The 17,771-nt window shown below is 48.6% G+C and overlaps 1 long non-coding RNA gene across 1 annotated transcript in view; it reads left to right on the plus strand.

Annotated features, from left to right (window-relative positions):
- The first annotated feature begins 4,584 nt into the window (after nt 1-4,584).
- LOC135981283 (uncharacterized) overlaps nt 4,585-17,771 on the plus strand; it is a 39,487-nt gene continuing 26,300 nt past the window's right edge. Inside the window, exon 1 of the long non-coding RNA XR_010598229.1 lies at nt 4,585-6,728. This is a non-coding gene — a long non-coding RNA (uncharacterized LOC135981283). The remainder of the gene's footprint in view (nt 6,729-17,771) is intronic.

Here is a 17,771-nt window from a genome sequence, read left to right on the forward strand (position 1 = left end):
GCTGTGTTCCGAAATAGATAAATAAAATGAAGAATACTTTAACTTGTATTAATAATTTGTACTGTTACTTGGAATTAAATGACTATCCATAAATACTAAAATTATTAACCATATCCATAGCTGAAACAGCAGAAAAAAATCCATATCCATTCATTGGTTTATGGACCCAAAGTCTCCCCAAATCCACACGAAGTTCCTGAATGTTGAAACCTGTTGTTGTCGAAAGATGTGTAAAACGTCATGTACTCAGATAATTTACTCCTGGATACAAACCTAGGGGCTGATCCTGCAGTCCTGTCTCATGCAAAATTCCCATTGACTTCGGGAATTAATCTCCTAAATAGTTTCTTATGCAGACATTATTCCAGTTGACGTTGGTGCTTACTGAAGATCATGAAATGATCTTGAGATCCTCCTGTTTTAGCTGGTGCTAGCGTGCAGAGATCTTCATGACTTCGTGTAAAACACCGCACTTCTAGATGGTCCCCCATCACACACACGGGAAACGGACAGGTTGGAAGAGAGACACTTTCAGTATGGAGACTTTGTCTAATTTTCTGAGACCTGTAGTGCAGATCTAAGAAGAAATAATTTCTTCCCAAGCTTTCCTGAACTATGGGACACATTTTGACCTGTAGAAATGATTAAAAATCTATTGACTTTTGTGGAGTCGCATCTACTTACGCGGGAGGGTCTGAGATCAATAAAGTCACACTCACATTGGTGCAAAAAATAGAATAATGTAGGGCCAGATTTTCAAAAGACCTTAGAACCCAGCAGCTGTCACTGTGACAACTGACGTGCTGAATTCGTTTGAAAAGGTGGGCACTTATTTTGGTGCCTAAATGGCAGCTGAGGTCTTCTGAACATTGGCCCACAGTAGTGAATTTGGCCCAGTATATCTATGTCTGCTTCTATGTTAGCAGATAGGCAGAGGAATCCATAAAGTCTACAGCAACTATACTAGCACTTCCTCATTCCAAACCCCACCCTAGTTAATTTGAAACTGGATAGCATCTTTTCAGTTAAACTTATGATTAGAACAAGAAATATCCAAGAACATCTATTTCCTAACTACATAACTTGGTTACATCAAGTGCTTCCACTTTCTGTTCAGATAAAGAACCTACTGCAAAGCTGTGGGTTTCCCTAGAGCAACCCGTAATGCATAACTATGCAGTGCAGCACATGGGAGTGTGGGGGAAGGGTTTTTTTCCTAGACCAGTGGTTCTCAACCTTTCCAGACTGCTGTACCCCTTTCAGGAGTCTGATTTGTCTTGTGTATCCACAAGTTTCACCTTGCTTAAAAACTACTTGCTTACAAAATCAGACATACAAATACAAAAGGGTTCTAGAGGTGACCACCAGCATTACAGGATGGTAAGCCTGACTTCAGTACCGGGCAAACTGGTCGAACCTATAGTAAAGAACAAAACTGTCAGACACATAGATTAACATAATTTGTTGGGGGAAGAGTCAACATGGTTTTTATAAAGGAAAATCATGCCTCACCAATGTACTAGAATTCTTTGAGGGGGGGTCAACAATCATGTGGACAAGGGGGGGCAGTGGATATAGTGTACTTAAATTTTCAGAAAGCCTTTGACAAGGTCCCTCACCAAAGGCTCTCAAGCAAAGTAAGCTGTCATGGGATAAGAGGAAAGGTCTTCTCATGGATTGGTAACTGATTAAAAGATAGGAAACAAAGGGGAGGGAATGGTCAGTTTTCACAATGGAGAGAGGTAAATAGTGGTGTCCCCCAGGGGTCTTACTGGGACCAGTTCTATTCAACATATTCATAAATGATCTGGAAAAAGGAGTAAACAGTGAGGTGGCAAAATTTGCAAATGATACAAACTCCTCAAGATAGTTAAGTCCCAGGCAGACTGCAAAGAGCTATAAAAGGACCTCTCAACACTAGGGGTAGGTCTATACTTACCTCTGGGTCCTGCGGTAAGCAATCGATTCCGGAAGTGCTCGCTGTCAACGCCGGTACGCCTGCTTGGCGAGAGGAGTACGCGGCATCGATGGGGGAGCCTGCCTGCCGCGTCTGGACCCGTGGTAAGTTCGAACTAAGGTATTTTGACTTCGGCGTATCTTAGTTCGAAGTGGGGGGTTAGTGTGGACCAGGCCTAGGTGACTGTGCAACAAAATGGCACATGATGTTCAGTGTTGATAAATACAAAGTAATGCACATTGGAAAACATAATCCAAACATATAAAATTATGGGGTCTAAATTAGCTGTTACCACTCAAAAAAGAGATCTTGGAGTCATTGTGGATAGTTCTCTGAAAACATCCACTCAATGTGGAGCAGCAGTCAAAAAAGCAAACAGAATGTTGGGCATCATTAAGAAAGGAATAGATAATAAGACAGAAAATATCATATTGCCTCTATATACATTCATGGTATAGCCACATCTTGAATACTGCGTGCAGATGTGGTTGCCCCATCTCAAAAAAGATATATTGGAACTGGAAAAGTTTAGGAAAAGGCAACAAAAATGATTAGGGGTATGAAATAGCTTCCATATGAGGAGAGATTAATAAAATTTGGACTTTTCAGATTGGAAAAGAGACAACTAAGGGGGGGATATGATTCAGGTCTATAAAATCATGACTGGTGTGGAGAAAACAAATAAGGAAGTGTTATTTACTCCTTCTCATAACACAAGAACTAGGGGTCACCAAATGAAATTAATAGGCAGCTGGTTTAAAACAAACAAAAGGAAGCATTTCTTCACACAATGCAGTCAACCTATGGAACTCTTTGCCAGAGGATGTTGTGAAGGCCAAGACTAAAACAGGTTTCAAAAAAAGAACTAGATACATTCATGGAGGATAGGTCCATCAATGGCTGTTAGACAGGATGGGCAGGGATGGTGTCCCTATCCTCTGTTTGCCAGAAGCTGGGAATGAGTGACAGAGAATGGATCACTTGATGATTACCTGTTCAGTTCATTCCCTCTGGGGCACTGGGCATTGGCCACTGTCAGAAGACAGGATGCTGGGCTAGATGGACCATTGGTCGTTCTTATGTTAAGTGTCACAGCACACTATTATTGAAAAATTGATTACTTTCTAATTTTTGTCATATGATTATAAAATAAATCAATGGATATCAATATTGTACTCATTTCAGTGTATAGTATATAGAGCAGTATAAACAAGTCATTGTCTGTATGAAATTTTAGTTTGTACTGACTTTGCTAGTGTTTTTTATGTAGCCGGTTGTAAAACTAGGCAAGTATCTAGATGAGTTGATGTACCCCCTTGAAGACCTCTGCCTACACCCAAGGGTACCCCTGGTTGAGAACCACTGTTCTAGACTTCTGTGGCTATCACTTTACACCCAGAAAACTTCTGCTTGGTGCTCAGAAGTACAGTGGTTACATCAGCTAGAGAAGGCTATACATGTAAGTGATCACCATAGAAGTCAAGAAGGAGTTACACACACACCTAAGAGCACTGCTGACTTTATTGACCCCACCAAGTGTTTAGGATTGCTAATGCTCCAGACTCAATGCTGCTATGGCAGAGAGAGCTGGAATCTGTTCTGCCCCCGCATCATCATAAGTTGTGCCAGCCAAGGTAGCTTTCAGAACCGTTATTAAATCGGAGGCAAGAGGGACAGGGCTGGGTCTTTAGACCTCACTTGTGTCTCTTGCAGGGCAGGCGGTTAAATAAAATTAAAAAAAAAAAAAAACACGGGCCAGGTGCTGCACCGCATGGTCAGATCCACGGCGGCTCCTGCAGCCCCATCCTCTTAGGCCAGCGGTGACTTGTGCCTGGAATTGTCCTCTTGTGACCCGAGGCCACAGCACATCGGATCCGGAGTCACTGCGGGGGCTCGCCAAGGTGCTCTGACTACAATCTCCTCTCAGGACCGAGACGCGCTAGAAACAGCGAGATTTGGGGGCAGTTTCCAGCGGTGAGGTGGCTGCAGCCCAGCGCCAAGGTGCAAGCGAGGCAGGGGGCCCATTCTCCGCTTCTTTACACCCGTTTTACACCTTGTCGGGCGCCTGGCTTCAGCGGGGCCACTCCTGATTGACAAGGCGGTGAGCCAGAGGGGAAGCAAGTTGGGAGCCTGGATCCCCCCCTTCCCAGTCCCGATCTCCATGGGCCAACGCGTGAAGCCCATAAATAATGCGGCGAGCGCTCCCCCCTTCCTCTGGCCGCCGCTAATGGGACAGGGCCGGGGCGATCAGGACACAAAACCCCCCGGCAATAAATAACGCCACAAAAGCAGCGGCCGCCCGCTCCGGCCCCCTCTGCGGGCGTTTGTCTGGGAGGCACCTGCAGCACGGGCCGCGGCGGCGGCTCCCCCACGCGGGGAGCTGGTACCTGGGCTCGGGGCCGGTAATGCACCGTAAACAGCCTCTTGTCAGGCTCTTTCATGCGCAGAGCGCGGAGGTCACCCCCCCCCCGGCCGGGCGCCCGCGCGGCAGGCTGCAGAGCGGGCCCCGCGCATGGGAATCCCAACACTTGTGCTCGCGGGCGGGGGGCGCGCGGAGCGGCCTGGGCCTGGGACAGACGGAGCCATCGATCCGCGGGCGCCAAGGCACGTCGGTGGGCAGCAGCTCCCCGAGACCGCGCCGGGCAGCGCACTGTACCCGGGGCGGCCCCATTGGTGCTCTGGGCTGGTGCTGGTGTGCGCAGGGCAGGCCCCGCAGCGCCGCTCCCCGGCCTCACCCCAGCAGCGCCACCGCCCCCTGCAAACAACAGGCCTGGGGGTGAGCCCGGGGCTCCGGGGCGCGTTGCAGGGCTGCGCCCAGCGCCTTCCCGCGGCCAACCCACGGGCGGTCGGGCCCCCAGAGAACAAGCCTACAAAGGCCTAGCCCGCCCGCAGGCACCTCCCGGCGCTTTTCCCGGTCTGGGATGGCGGCGGGCCGGCTGCAGAGCTGCTGGGGGGAAATGCACGAGTGTGTCGGGCTCTTGCAAACTACCCCGGGCAAAGAGACTACCCAGAGCCCAGCTGTCTAGGGCTGAACAGCGCCCTCCTGGTGGGGTGCACGAGCCTCTGCTCCGTCCCCAGGCCGCTCGGACACTCGGGCAGCCGCGCAACCACATACTACGCTTCGCGGTGAGGCGGCGTCCAGCGCGTTCCTGCCTCGCCACCTCTCGGCGCGCCCGGGGCACCGCCTCACCTGCGCGCTGCATGGCTTCGTGTGCGCCTTGCAGCCCAGACTATAGTGCGACCCGGAGTTCATTAACCGCCTCGTTAGTGGCCGTAGTAAACCAGCCAGCCCGGGTGCTGCGTGGTGCCCCCCGAACAATCAGATCTATTCTTCCATGCACAAAAAACCCACCCCGAGAAGTGAACAGCGCCGGCCTAATGGGAGTTTCAAAAGGCAGCACCTGCAAGAGCTGCCGGTTGTGAATGGAAGGGATTCAAGCAGCGAGCTCGTACCTGGGCCCTTTTCTCAGCCGCGAGCCATTAGCGCCCCGCTCACACGGCTTGGGAACAAACCAGCCCAAGCCCGCGTTTGTCTGCCTGCAAAGCTGCAGGATGGAGCAGTCCATGGGAATCTCGCCACTTGTGCGCCTCGCCGCCAGGAGGGGGCTGGGCTGCCTTTACAAAAAGAGACACAATTAAGCAAAATGCTCAATGACCATTATAAATGATGTGCAATCGCTCCGCAGATTGCCTGGCAAATCAAATTATATGGTCGCTCCCGGATGATTTCCATGTGTTTTCAACCTCAAACAGGTATTTTCTGAGTGTTCAAACGTGCTTTAAAAACCACGGAGCAATGCCACACGCTGAAAGGCTGCGCTTTGAATAGTCACGTTGGCTTTTGTTAGCGGCTGCTTTCCACAATAGCGCGGGGCTGGGGGCTGCTTTTCGGTCCCCTGGTACATTTACCAATCCTGCGCTAAAAACGTCAGACACCTGCTTGGCAGGGCAGAAAGTTGCTGTGTTTCCATAAACAATTTACTGGCCTCTCGGCTTCTAAATGGGTCTAACAATGCACGGGTTGGAAGCTAATATCATTTAAATCAGCCGAAATAGCTCCGTTCAAGGAGCAGTGGCAATAGACGGCGTGCGGAGGGGCTCCGGTGGGATTTGTCAGTAGCCTTCTCCTCCATTGTGCTCGCGGCCAGGGAGGTAACGGGGCACCGACAGCCGCAGCTGTACACGGCTGACAAGACGCACAGACAGTACAGGGCACCTCAGGGTGGGGGAAGCTCTGCCTGTCTCTCTCGCTAAAACTGCAGAGGGAAGGAGAACGGTGACTCGGGCTTTCCTTTCTTCCTGCGGGAAGCAGAGGGAAGGAGTGAGCTGGAGACCACTACAGCAAGATGGGGATAAGAGGGGGCTGCTTGCATACGCGTCCTTTTTAGTACCAGGATGTCAATCTATTTAGGGGGGAATTGCCTAATCAAAGTGCCTTTGCACAGAAGGCAAGAGGAAAACGCACAGCTCCCAGAACGGAGGCTGCTGCGTGCGAATCTCTCTGTGCCTCTCAGTTCATGATGGGACATGTTCATGCCGCGGAGACTCTAAACGTGCGTCTCTCGTTCTTTAGAGATCGGGACTGGAACCGGGCGGGTAAGCTGATTTGTCCTGGCTGGGAGAATATTTTGTGTGGGCTGCATCCTACCCCCCTAGAACACGGCTGAAGAAGACGCAGCTACTGTGCTCCATATACAATAGACCGAAAGACACGCTCCAAAACAGACTTTGATGTAACAGCTCTAAAATGTCTGTCTGGCGTCAGAGGCAGGTAGGTTGTTTTCCCCAGCATCTGCCTTCATCTTCCTCAGGGTGAGGAAGGAAGTGCGGCAACAAGCAAGAACTTGGAAAGCGATCTTTCTCTAGAGGGCGCACAAGGGAAATGTAACCAGCCTCGGGAAAGGTACCAGCATTTATATAGCATAGTCAGTGCCTACATACTTGGAAGTTTGTGGGTGTTTCCCTTGAATCTTAAGGTCGTATAACCATGACATTTGTTCCAGCAACAGATGCTGAAAATGTAGCTTTACAGTTAGTTCTTCCTATCATTAATGCTAAACTTAGCATTAGCAAATGCTAGCATCATGAAATTGCTTTAAATACACTGAACCGCTCTCTGCTAGGTCTCCTGCTCTTTTGAGCCGTGGAGACCACAAAGGAACCATGTCCTAAATGGCATGTTGTAATAAGGAGTCCTTTCGTTCAAAATACGCACAAAGCATCGTTGGGGAGAATGGTCACTCCATGGTATAGCCTCAAAAATATTAACTCAATCCTGTTCCAGATGATCACAAATTAGGAAGGATTTAAAAAATGAAAAAAGATAATTGTCATAAGAGCAGAAAAAATTCCAGAAAACAAGTTAGGCAACATTAATTGAAACAATGTAAACATGTGCTGAACATCTTTTAAAATGAGACACCAAATGGATAGACAAAAGGAAGAACATCAGCTGAAAAGGGGCTTGTGTGCCATTGATTTTAATTTTTTGTTTTTAACAGCTACCATAGTTCTATTACATTCTTTAATAATGATGGGCCCAACTCCGCCACCTTTACATTGAGTAATACCTTATATGGTGAGTAGTTCCACTGCAAATACTGGGTATTACTCAGCATGAGCAAGGTGGTAGAATTGGGCCATAGAAGAATATGATCCATATCTTGCAAACCCTTATTCAGGCAAGTGCAACCAGCAGCTTCAACAGTACTAATCATGTAGAGTGAGTAAGGGCCTGAAGGACTGAGCCCTCCAAATTTGTGATCAGCCATTAAATAAATCAGGGACATGATGACAAACTGGTGCTGCATATACACATGTTGCAATTAGGGCTTGTCTAGACACAAAGGTCCTACTGCTCTATTTAAGTAGTCAAAGCAGTACAACTTCCCACGGGTGCATATAGCTGTAGAATCATAGAACCATAGGGTTAGAAGGGGTCGCAAAGGTCATATGGTCTAACCCCCTGCCAAGATGCAGGATTTGTTGTGTCTAAACCAGACATGGGCAAACTATGGCCTGCGGGACTGTCCTGCCTGGCCCAAGCTCCTGGCTGGGAAGCCTAGTCCCCGGTCCCCAGCCATGCCACTGCACGGGCCATGCTTGGCCTGATGCTCCCGCTGGGCAACGTGGGGAGCGCAGCTGGCTCTGGCCAGGTGTCACAGCTGCAAAAAGCTCCTGCTGCTGGTAAGGAGGAGCGGAGGGGTTGGGTAAGGTAGCGGGAGGTCCTGGTGGCAGTCAGGGAGGAGGGGGCAGTTGGATGGGGCAGAAGTTCTGGGGGGGCGGTCAGGGGATGGGGAACAGGGAGGGTTGGGAGTGGGAGTCCTGGGGGGCCTGTCAGGGAGCAGGGATGTGGCTAGGGGTCAGAAGGGCAGTCAGGGGACAAGGAGCAGGGAGGGTTGGATGTTCTGAGTGGGGCAGTCAGGGGGCTGGGAGGGGGCGGGGGCCAGGCTGTTTGGGGAGGCACAGCCTTCCCTACCCGGCCCTCCGTACAGTTGTGCAACCCCAATGTAGCCCTTGGGCCAAAAAGTTTGCTCACCTCTGGTCTAAACCATCCAAGACAGATGGCTATCCAGCCTCCTTTTGAAAACCTCCAGTGAAGGAGCTTCCACAACCTCCCGAGGCAGTCTGTTCCATTGTCCTGCTGTCCTTATAGTTAGGAAGATTTTCCTGAGATCATGGGCAACGGGTGAACGTTGGGCTTGGGGAGGCTAGCCCCCAGCTGGCCTGCCCCATCTGCCTGGGGCCCCTTCACCAGCTGGAGCCCAGAGCTCCCCTACCAGCCCCAGGCTGCCTGAGCACCTCCAGCCCCAGTGTACTGGGCGGTGCATCCTCCCCCAGCCCCAAAGCGGCTGGCAGTCGGTGCTGCCCCCAGCTGGAGCCCCAGACCGTCAGGTGGGTGGGCGGGCAGCGTGGCCCCCCACCCAGCCCAGACTGCGGGGCAGGCAGCTGAGCGTGGCCCCCAGCATAGTGGGCAGGCACACAGCACAGCCCCCTCCATCTTGGAACGCCAGGTGGCCAGGCAGCATGGCCCCTCCACCCCAGAGCGCCAGGTGGCCAGGCAGCCTGGCCCCCAGTACTGGATAGGCGGGTGGCAGACATGGACCCCAGCCCCTGAGCGCCAGGTGGGTGGGCAGCGTGAGCACTGGCTCCAGCTGCCCAGACTCCCTGGCTGCAGGCTGGCCCCCACTAGCCCAAGCCCCAGCCCAGGGCAAGGGTGCTGGAGCCCTCCCAAAAATGGGGAGGCTGGGGGCCCACACCCGAGGTGGAGGTGAAAGCAGCAGACCCCTGCCCATGGCAGGTGGAGAGAGCCAGGCTCCCCACAGCTGCCTGCACATCTCTCCCCGACCCGGCTCCAACTGGGTGGGGGCCTTGAAGCTGCACCCCAGCCATGATAAGAGTTGGCAGGCAGCTGTGGGGGAGCTGCAGTGGACTCTCCATCTGCCTGCAGTGCTGGAGGCCCAAGCAACCCCTTACCCATGTCCCCACCCAGGGCAGGTGGAGCCAACCCTGCTTATGAAGGAGCCACACCTGGGAAAGATCAGGTGATTGCCCTGTAAAGAGCAGCGGAGGCCGCAGTAAGAGTGGGATGCTTAGGGATCATATCCTGCTAGGAGTGAGCAGACTCCAGTTGAATGTCCTAGGAGTTAGGACTTGTCTACATGTAAAATGCTGTGCTTTTGTGAAGACGCTACCTTCGCCAACAAGAGAGGTTCTCCAGTCAGCGTATGTACCCCACCTCCGTGAGAGGCAGTAGCTAGGTCAAAAGACAAATTCACCCATCAACCTAATGCTGTTTACACCAGGGGTTAGGTTGGTTTAACTGTGTGGTTCAGGGGTGTAGATGTTTTACAGCCCTGATCTAATTTCCTAGTGTAGACTAGGCCTTAGATTCCAGCCAGTCAGATAGAGCCTGAGAGTGGCCTGGCAAATCAGGAAAGGCCTTAGCAGGAAAGCCTGGGAGGAGGAAGAGAAACCTTTGTTGTGGCAGAGCTTTTGGATGGACTTTGTTTGGGAATTTTGAGGTTTATTTATATTAATAAACCCAGCCCCCCAAAAGGAGTATTTTTGACCAAGAAATTGCTTGGATGAAGTTTTATTTGAACAGTCCAAGAAGGGAAGCTGAGACAGGCTGCCTGTAGTGTGACCCTAGCCCATGAAGGGACATGTGGAAGGTTTCTGGTCTATTTACAAATATCAGTATTATCAGAATGGATTTTTAAATAATTGAAAGCTGCATTCCTTGCAGGAGATCAAGATCCCTGTGGGTATCCGAGTGCTGCTTGTGGCCATTTCTCCCTTCTGCATCTCCAAGGTTGTGCAGACACGCCAAACAAAAGGGTGTAAGTTTAGGCAGAGAAGGCTCATTCACATCTAAAATCCAAGAACGTCAATATTTATTATAAAAATAAACAGAAAACTAAATATGGTTGGTGAAGACAGGAGAAATGGGTGAGTTATGGTTTCCTTTAGCTGATCCGTAATTTGTGAGTTGTCGTATCACACAAGAATTTACAGGAGTAATTCCTCTACTAGTAACGTGCAATATATTTGGCTTAATCTGCACCTCATTCAGCTTGACACAAGCAGTTATGAACGAAGTTTCATCAAAATGAGCTACAGTATTTTAGCACACAAGCCTCAGGGACGGCAGCAGAATTATCCCATGCCACCTGTTTCTGTCACCATGATGATGTACCCTAGGGAGATTTAGCTCTTATTTTATTCTTTTGTCCCCTAATGTTGTCTGGGTGGGGCTGTACCTGCTCATTGTGAATGAGGACCCTATCATTAGGGCTGGGTGAGCGGGCCAGCTATAGCTGGCCCTCCATGGCGGTATATGAAGTCTTGGGGAGGGGAATGAGTGTGGCTCCAGTGCCCTCTTTATAGGGTGCCAACATTCATTTCAAATCTTCAGCAGGTCTTTACAGCTCGTAGCCTGCATTCCCAGTGTCTCTGCCTGGGATTTCACACACTGTGTTTTCCTTTCTTCTCTGAAGGGTGGTGATGTTGCCTCCCCATATTTCAGATGCTTGGCATCTCTTCAATTATGTGTTTATAATTGACTAGGTTTAAATAACTGTCACCTGACAGTAATGTATCTGGAGGCATATTTTTGGGTGATGAATCTCTGGTACTGCCAGCTCTTTCTCACCATCAAAAGCTAATGAGTTAATTAATTAACGCATCTACAGTGCTTTGAAGTGGTATACAAGTAGAGATGGGCCTGAGTCACAAAATTTGGAAAGATCAGGGTGGTTCAGATCCAGGATTTTCATTAAGCCCTATTAAAGAAAGCGGGTCCAGCCACAAAATTCAGGTCTAGATCCAGCTCAGAGTCTGCCACTCCATCAAAGCTCAGGGGTGTTTGGATCCGGGGTTCTACTCCATCCCCATTATAATCAGAAATCATGAAAATGAGAGCTGGATCCGCAATGTCCACAAAGCTCAGCAGTGTTCAGGTCCAGAGTGATGGTTTGGCCTGGTAAAGAGATACCAGAGGATCCAGTCCCCAATGCCATGTCTCTGAGGCATTTCTGTACCATGGCCCCTCTCCAGAGGTCAAAGTACAGAATCTTAAACATGCTTATTGCACTGGGAGTTCAGGATTTATGAATTTCCTTCCTAGTGTTCTTGCTACATGTATGGCATAAGCATCCTGGGTAATGATCTCATCTTAGGCTTTGGACTGCTCTCCTCCCTCTCAGTTGGTCAGATTTAAGAGACTGTTCACTCAATTGTAAAGAGTGATGTCAATGACATGTTTTCCATTGCAGCCTGAATGGATAGATTACAGGGTGGACCTTTGAGTGATTAAGCCAGAGGCCTCAAGGAAATGGACCCTGTAGAGTTTTACACCCAGCTTCTTTTCTCATCAAGGGCAATGCAGGCATCTTCTTCAAGTAATGTGAAATTCAACTAGAGTTAATGATCAGCCTTGACTGGCAAAAATTCCTTCCTTCCTTCCACCCCGGGGATCCATAACTTACATTTTGTAAGAGATAATCCTGACTTCTCAGATGGCCTATATTTTTCAGATGCAACTGCAGTTATAAAATGCAAATCTAACAGTTTCCTACAGCCTTCTAGTTAGTTTCTGTCATGTCAGGCCATTCTTTCTTCTTCAGAATAGTTTCTGAACTCAGTGGGAGCTGCAGGTGTTCAGCCCCTTTGACGGTCAGGCCACTGTTATATCTAGGTGGATTTTAAATATTTAATTCCATATTCAGGTGGATTTACGTGCCTAACTTCAGGCACCCAGGGTTGAACATTTTTGGCCAAAGTGCCAATGCCCCAGGAAGCTTTCTACCAGTGAAGATATGAACTGCAGGGTGCAGTGTTCCTTGTGTAATGGTTAAGTGGCATTGCTAACACCTAACCCACAGCAGTTTCCCAGCTTTGTGTTAGGTATAATGCCTTCAGCTATTGCAGGAAAACCAGAACTTTGAACTCATCCAATCTTTGCTAGTTAAAATATGAGGAAATTATTTCAAGCTGGTTTTAAAATGTAGGTTTTGGTATCCCTTTGACAACTGCACAAATATTCTGCAACTGATTTTTGGATCTTGAATATTTTAAACAGCATATTGTTTTCAGAGAGAGCTTCTCAGTTGACTTTAAGTACAAGGCCCGCTGAACATTCTGTACTGTGTGTTATAAAAGTCATCTTTTTCAATCCTACTGTGACAGGCTGAACACCCTATCGCTAAATGGCCAGGTGAAAGTATGGACAGAAGCAATGCTGTTGCTGCAACTCCCTCTTCCTAGCTGTTGGGGGGGGGGGGGGGGGGGGAGGAGATCTTTGATACAGGCCATAGAGCTGCCAAACCTGACTCTCAAAGCCAAATATTTTGCTTTGTTTCTGTGTATACACTTTATCTTGTTTTACTTATCAGCAATAATAAACTACCATCCTTCAAGAACTAAATATTGACTTTTAGGGCTGTTTTAACGCAAAGACACTCACCTTCTGTCCCAAAGTTCCTTGCCCAAACCATTAGCCTCTCCCCCCAACACACACACTCAGACTTTTTGAAATGAGAGCTGCTGTACAGTGGACTCATTCACTAGCTTTTTCCTTTAGGAAAGCTGTATGATCCTGAACCCTGTTAAGTTGGATACAAATCATAGCTAAAACATTTATCAACCATTACACACACAAAAAAAATGTTAAAAGAAGGTTAAGGTTGCAAAGTTAAGCACTCAGAAGTTAAGGGATACTAAAATTAAAGTTGCCTGTGTAACTTCCCTAGGTTTTTAAATAAACAAACTGAAAAAAATAGAAATTCCATCATGTGGAATCATAATGATGTCCACAGGGTTCATCAGCAGGGTTGGAACCTTTAGCTCCATCACACAGACCTCTGCCACTTCAGCTAATGCAGTAACTGGCACCAATAATAGATTGTCCTCTTTGTGGACCAGCTGCCAGAAGGGGATGAGACATATACTTTTTGCCAGTGGGTTTCACAACTATTTGCTGATAGGAGAGGAATGGTGAGACTCACTTTTGGGCTTCATTCCAAATTCTGGAAGGGGGAGTGTCCTAGTGACTACAGAGCCTTCTTGCCCATCATTCAAGTCTATCCCAGTCCTGTCTCTTACTGAACATCTGGCTGCTTGCCCAGTCTCCCTCGTCCCAGTCTCTCCCCAAATCCTTGTTCCGGTTTTTACCCTAGCTAGTACCAGTCCACCTTTCCAGCCTCCTCATCCCTTTCCCAGTCTCCTAGCTCAGCTAGTCCCAACCTCCCCTTTGGACTCCCCATCCGAGTTCCAGTGTTCCCCACCACCACTCTGGCACCCAGTCCCTATGCCCAGATAGTCCCAGTCTATTCCCTGCACTGCTGCCATCACCACCATCATCACCCCTCTGCCATACCCAGTCTGGCCCTTAGCCACTCTAGATTCTATTCAGGCAGCATTGCCCTCTACACTCCCTGGGTGCCAGCCAGGAGAGCACTGAAAGCACATGAGAGAGAGTCTCTCATCTTTTAAATCTGGTACCCAGTGCCAGAGGCCTCTGGCAACCAGGAAGAGCAACCAGGTAAAGTCCTGCTCGGACCTTTCAGCCTTGGGCTGACTCATGTCCAGTGCAAATGGAATCTTTGGAGAATTTATCTGCCAAACACTAACATGTTACAGGAGCACCGGAATCTCGATAGGAGTGGGAGGGCCACGAGTTCCCATCCCCTTTGAGGCCACGCCCCTGCTCCTCCTCTTCCCCCGAGGCCACACCCCCTCCTCTACCCACAAGGCCCTGTCCCCTAGCCAGGCCACAAGCCGGAGCCAGGCCATGGTAAAAGCTGCCCAGGGAGCCTGGGTTGCTGTGGGGATTCCCGGACCCTTCGCTACCCTGGGCGGCACTCCCTGGGGGCTGCTGTAAGGCCCCCTGGCCTCCCCACCCAGGGCAGATGGAGGGTTGAGGGCTCACCATAATGGCCCGGGCTCCCTGGGCATCTCTTACCACAGCCTGGCTCCGGGTTCTGGCCGGGACAGTGGGTGGGGCCTGCTTCAGGAGGAAGAGGAGGAGTAGGGGCAGGACCATGGAGAGGCTCACCTCAGCCCTTCACTGGCATAGCCCTCCCATTTTTAAAAGTGGGGGGGGGCAGGACCCCTTCCTCCCCTCCATTCTGGTGCCCATGACATGTTACTACTGAGTGTGTGCAGTCTGAGATTTTTCGAAGGCTTATAACTGGGCCATATTTGAGCAGATTTTCAAAGGGATGGCAAAAGGCACATCCCTAACAAAAAGCCAATTCTTTCCCCACTCTCTACCAGCTGAATTTCAAGCCCTTGCTCCAAAGCATGGAGGTGCTAAAACTTCTCAAGGGAACAGTTGCGATTTTGTTTGTTTAATGTGGGCAAAACCTACATATTTCCCTCCCCCCCCCCCCCCGCAAGTCTCATTCTTGGAAATGGCTGAACTGTTTTGGCTGAAACTTAAAAAAAACCCAAGCCCAAAATTCAGCCTAAGACGTACGCCCACCATGGAAAATTTCATCCTGAACAATTACAGTTAGGCAAGTCTACAAGCAGCTGAAAGAAGGTCTGACAATTGAAAGTGTTGGGCAACCTTAACTAGAATAAGAGTTTTGGAAAATCTCTATCTGCTAGTTTGTTAGTTGATAATGGGATCAATAAATAATTCAATAAAAATTTGATTGTATCTAGTATTCCCTGGTTTCATCCAGTGCTGTTGTAACCCACTGCTCAGTGTGTTACAGTCCCCCTCTTTGACAATCTGTAGGGGATATGAATTGTTGTAGTTCCCAACTACAGAGGCCTGACTGTTTACCTCAAGTTGTAGCAGCTGATCAGATACTTCTAGCTGTGGTGGTCCCAGTTCAATATCCAGTGTGTTGGCCAGGAGGTTAGCCACCATGCTGTCACTTTGAAATCATGGTTCCAAAGGGATCTTTGTTACTATCCCGCCCCACCTCCTTACAGTTGCCATATTGAATGTGTTCTGTCCCAGGACAGACCCTTGGGGCCACTCCCAAAGATTTTTTTTTTTTTTGCTCTGAATTTGAAAAGCTCACTGGGACCGCCTAGGCAATTGTCAAATGGGCTCATGCTATGTAAAATTAGGCTTGGAGAGCTTTAGAAATAGCCACTTTGATTCAATTCAGTTCATGGAAATGAATCCAAAACTGCAGCCAAGATTTTGCAGCTTGTGCAGGATTCTATGAAGGCCTGTGCTTTGTCTTCTGGAGGGTCTGTGACACTGTTAGTATGTGTATAGTGTATTGTCATTTGGGAGGTGGAGAAGAATTTTGTTTAAAAAATGAATTTGTTCCAGCCACACCACCTTATTGCTTGGCTGAAGCATTACAAATTATCAGTTCACACCTCAAATGAAGCAATCACTTTGTAACATATCAGTATAGAGCCTGGTTAGATACCAGGGTGCTGACAGTATCCTCCTGCCTGCCAGACACTGGTTTGTTGTGTTGCTATGCATTGCTAAAGAACTGTATTTCGGCCCAGAGGAGGATGCGTTTCAGCAGTGGGTGAAGCGATGCCTAAGCACAGTTGGTCCTGTCCCAGTAGAGCAGTTAAAGTTTGTAACACTTTTGGATGCAAGAAACTGTGTAAACACATTACTATATACCAGGAGGGATGGGTTCAAATCTAGGCAGCGGTAACTGAGACCTTCTTGAGATAAATTAACCATGTTGAGATCTATCAGAAGAAGCCTTAAATTCTGAGGCCATCTCCCTGATCCACTTGGATGTTAAAGAGTCCATGTCACTTTTCATAAGCACAAGCCTTTGCCTTAGTGTCCTTAGCCAAATCTCCTCAGGCTGGCCTCCATCGCAGAGGTGGCTGCACCTTGGGGCTCCTAGATTCATTGACAGCCAAATTCTTTTCACAGGTCACTGGGTGTTACATAGGGGAATCAAATCTTCTTCCTCGACCTGGAACCACAGAGCAGAGCAGCCACACACTCGCTTTGCAGTTGCTAGTGTAGTGTCTAGGCTACAGTAGCAGAGGCAGGCCAATATGAGCCCCCTAAGCAGGGTTTCAGACACTGATTCTGCATAGCTCAAGACCCACCTGCCTTCCCCCAGACCTCTCACACGGCTATGGAGAGAGGTGCCCTGGTTCACAGGGGTATGTGAACTCTCCCTGTATAACCTTTCCATTTCATGTTCCCCCCGCAATACAACCATGACCATTCCACTGCTTTTTAACCTTGGCTGCCCATGTAAACAGGAGTGTGTGTGTGTGTGTGTGTGTGTGTGTGTGTGTGTGTGTGTGTGTGTAAGGTGTGAGGAGTTGGGCAGGATTTGCCCCACAGTTTGTAAAGTACTTTGGGCTAACGGACACTATGGGACAGATTCTGTCCCTCTCACTCACATCAAATAGCACCTTACTCGATGAGTTAGTACATGACTTCTGTGGGGCTGTCTGGGGAGGAAGATCTTCAGCCTAAGTAAAGGAAGCAATAGCTTATTAAAATATGTCCAGATTCTATATAGCTTGGGTTGGGTCAGCCGTGATGGCTGGAGGGGATGTGTGTGCAACTATAGAGAGTGACCGGTAAGTATAAAATAGTTTTAGGCATGATGGGAAAAAGCAAAGTAGGGGAAAGAACTGAATTGTATAAACTTATCTGATACATTGGAGGCAGACAGAACATTTCATCCAAAATTTCAGCTTTCTTCAGTGTTCTCCTCTGATTTAAATACCTTTGTCTCACATCTGCCCTGTTGGTCTGTTTTTGGGGAAAAAATATTGCTTGTAAATGACAATGTAAAATAAAGTAAGGAAGGGAATATAGATGGATTTAGATATGTGATACTAACACTATTCTTATCAGACTACAATATGCTAGAATGACAGCATGGCATCTTCAAAAGCAAAGGGAAAACTGTGTTTATAGCTGATTTGTTGTCATTTGCCTCTTTATCAAATACAGAAACAGAACATACAAAAGTGGCCTCGAAAAGCAAAACAAGCCCTCTGAACAAGTTCTTTGGCTCCATCTTGTGAGTTACCCTGGAATTACCACACCACTCAACACCTCCTTCTTCCAACACTTGTGCTGTGGTATACAGGCTGCAAAAGGCTGTCTCATTCCACTGCTCTGCTGTTATTTTAAATAGCATGTCAATGCCTTCCCAGGATGCCTGGTTCTTCACTGGGGGGAAACCTGACATAGCCCCTGCAGAGCCTGGTCCTTGTTCAGCATAGTACTAGGTGTATATTCTGGAATAGCAGGGAGTCTTGGTTGGTCTCCATGGGAATATTGTTTTGAAGAGTTTGTCTGAAAGGAATGTCATGACTTATATGGTGTCCGGCAGTTCTGACT

The sequence above is a fragment of the Chrysemys picta genome, chromosome 2 (genome assembly GCF_011386835.1).
Source record: "Chrysemys picta bellii isolate R12L10 chromosome 2, ASM1138683v2, whole genome shotgun sequence".
Classification (NCBI taxonomy): Eukaryota; Metazoa; Chordata; order Testudines; family Emydidae; genus Chrysemys; species Chrysemys picta.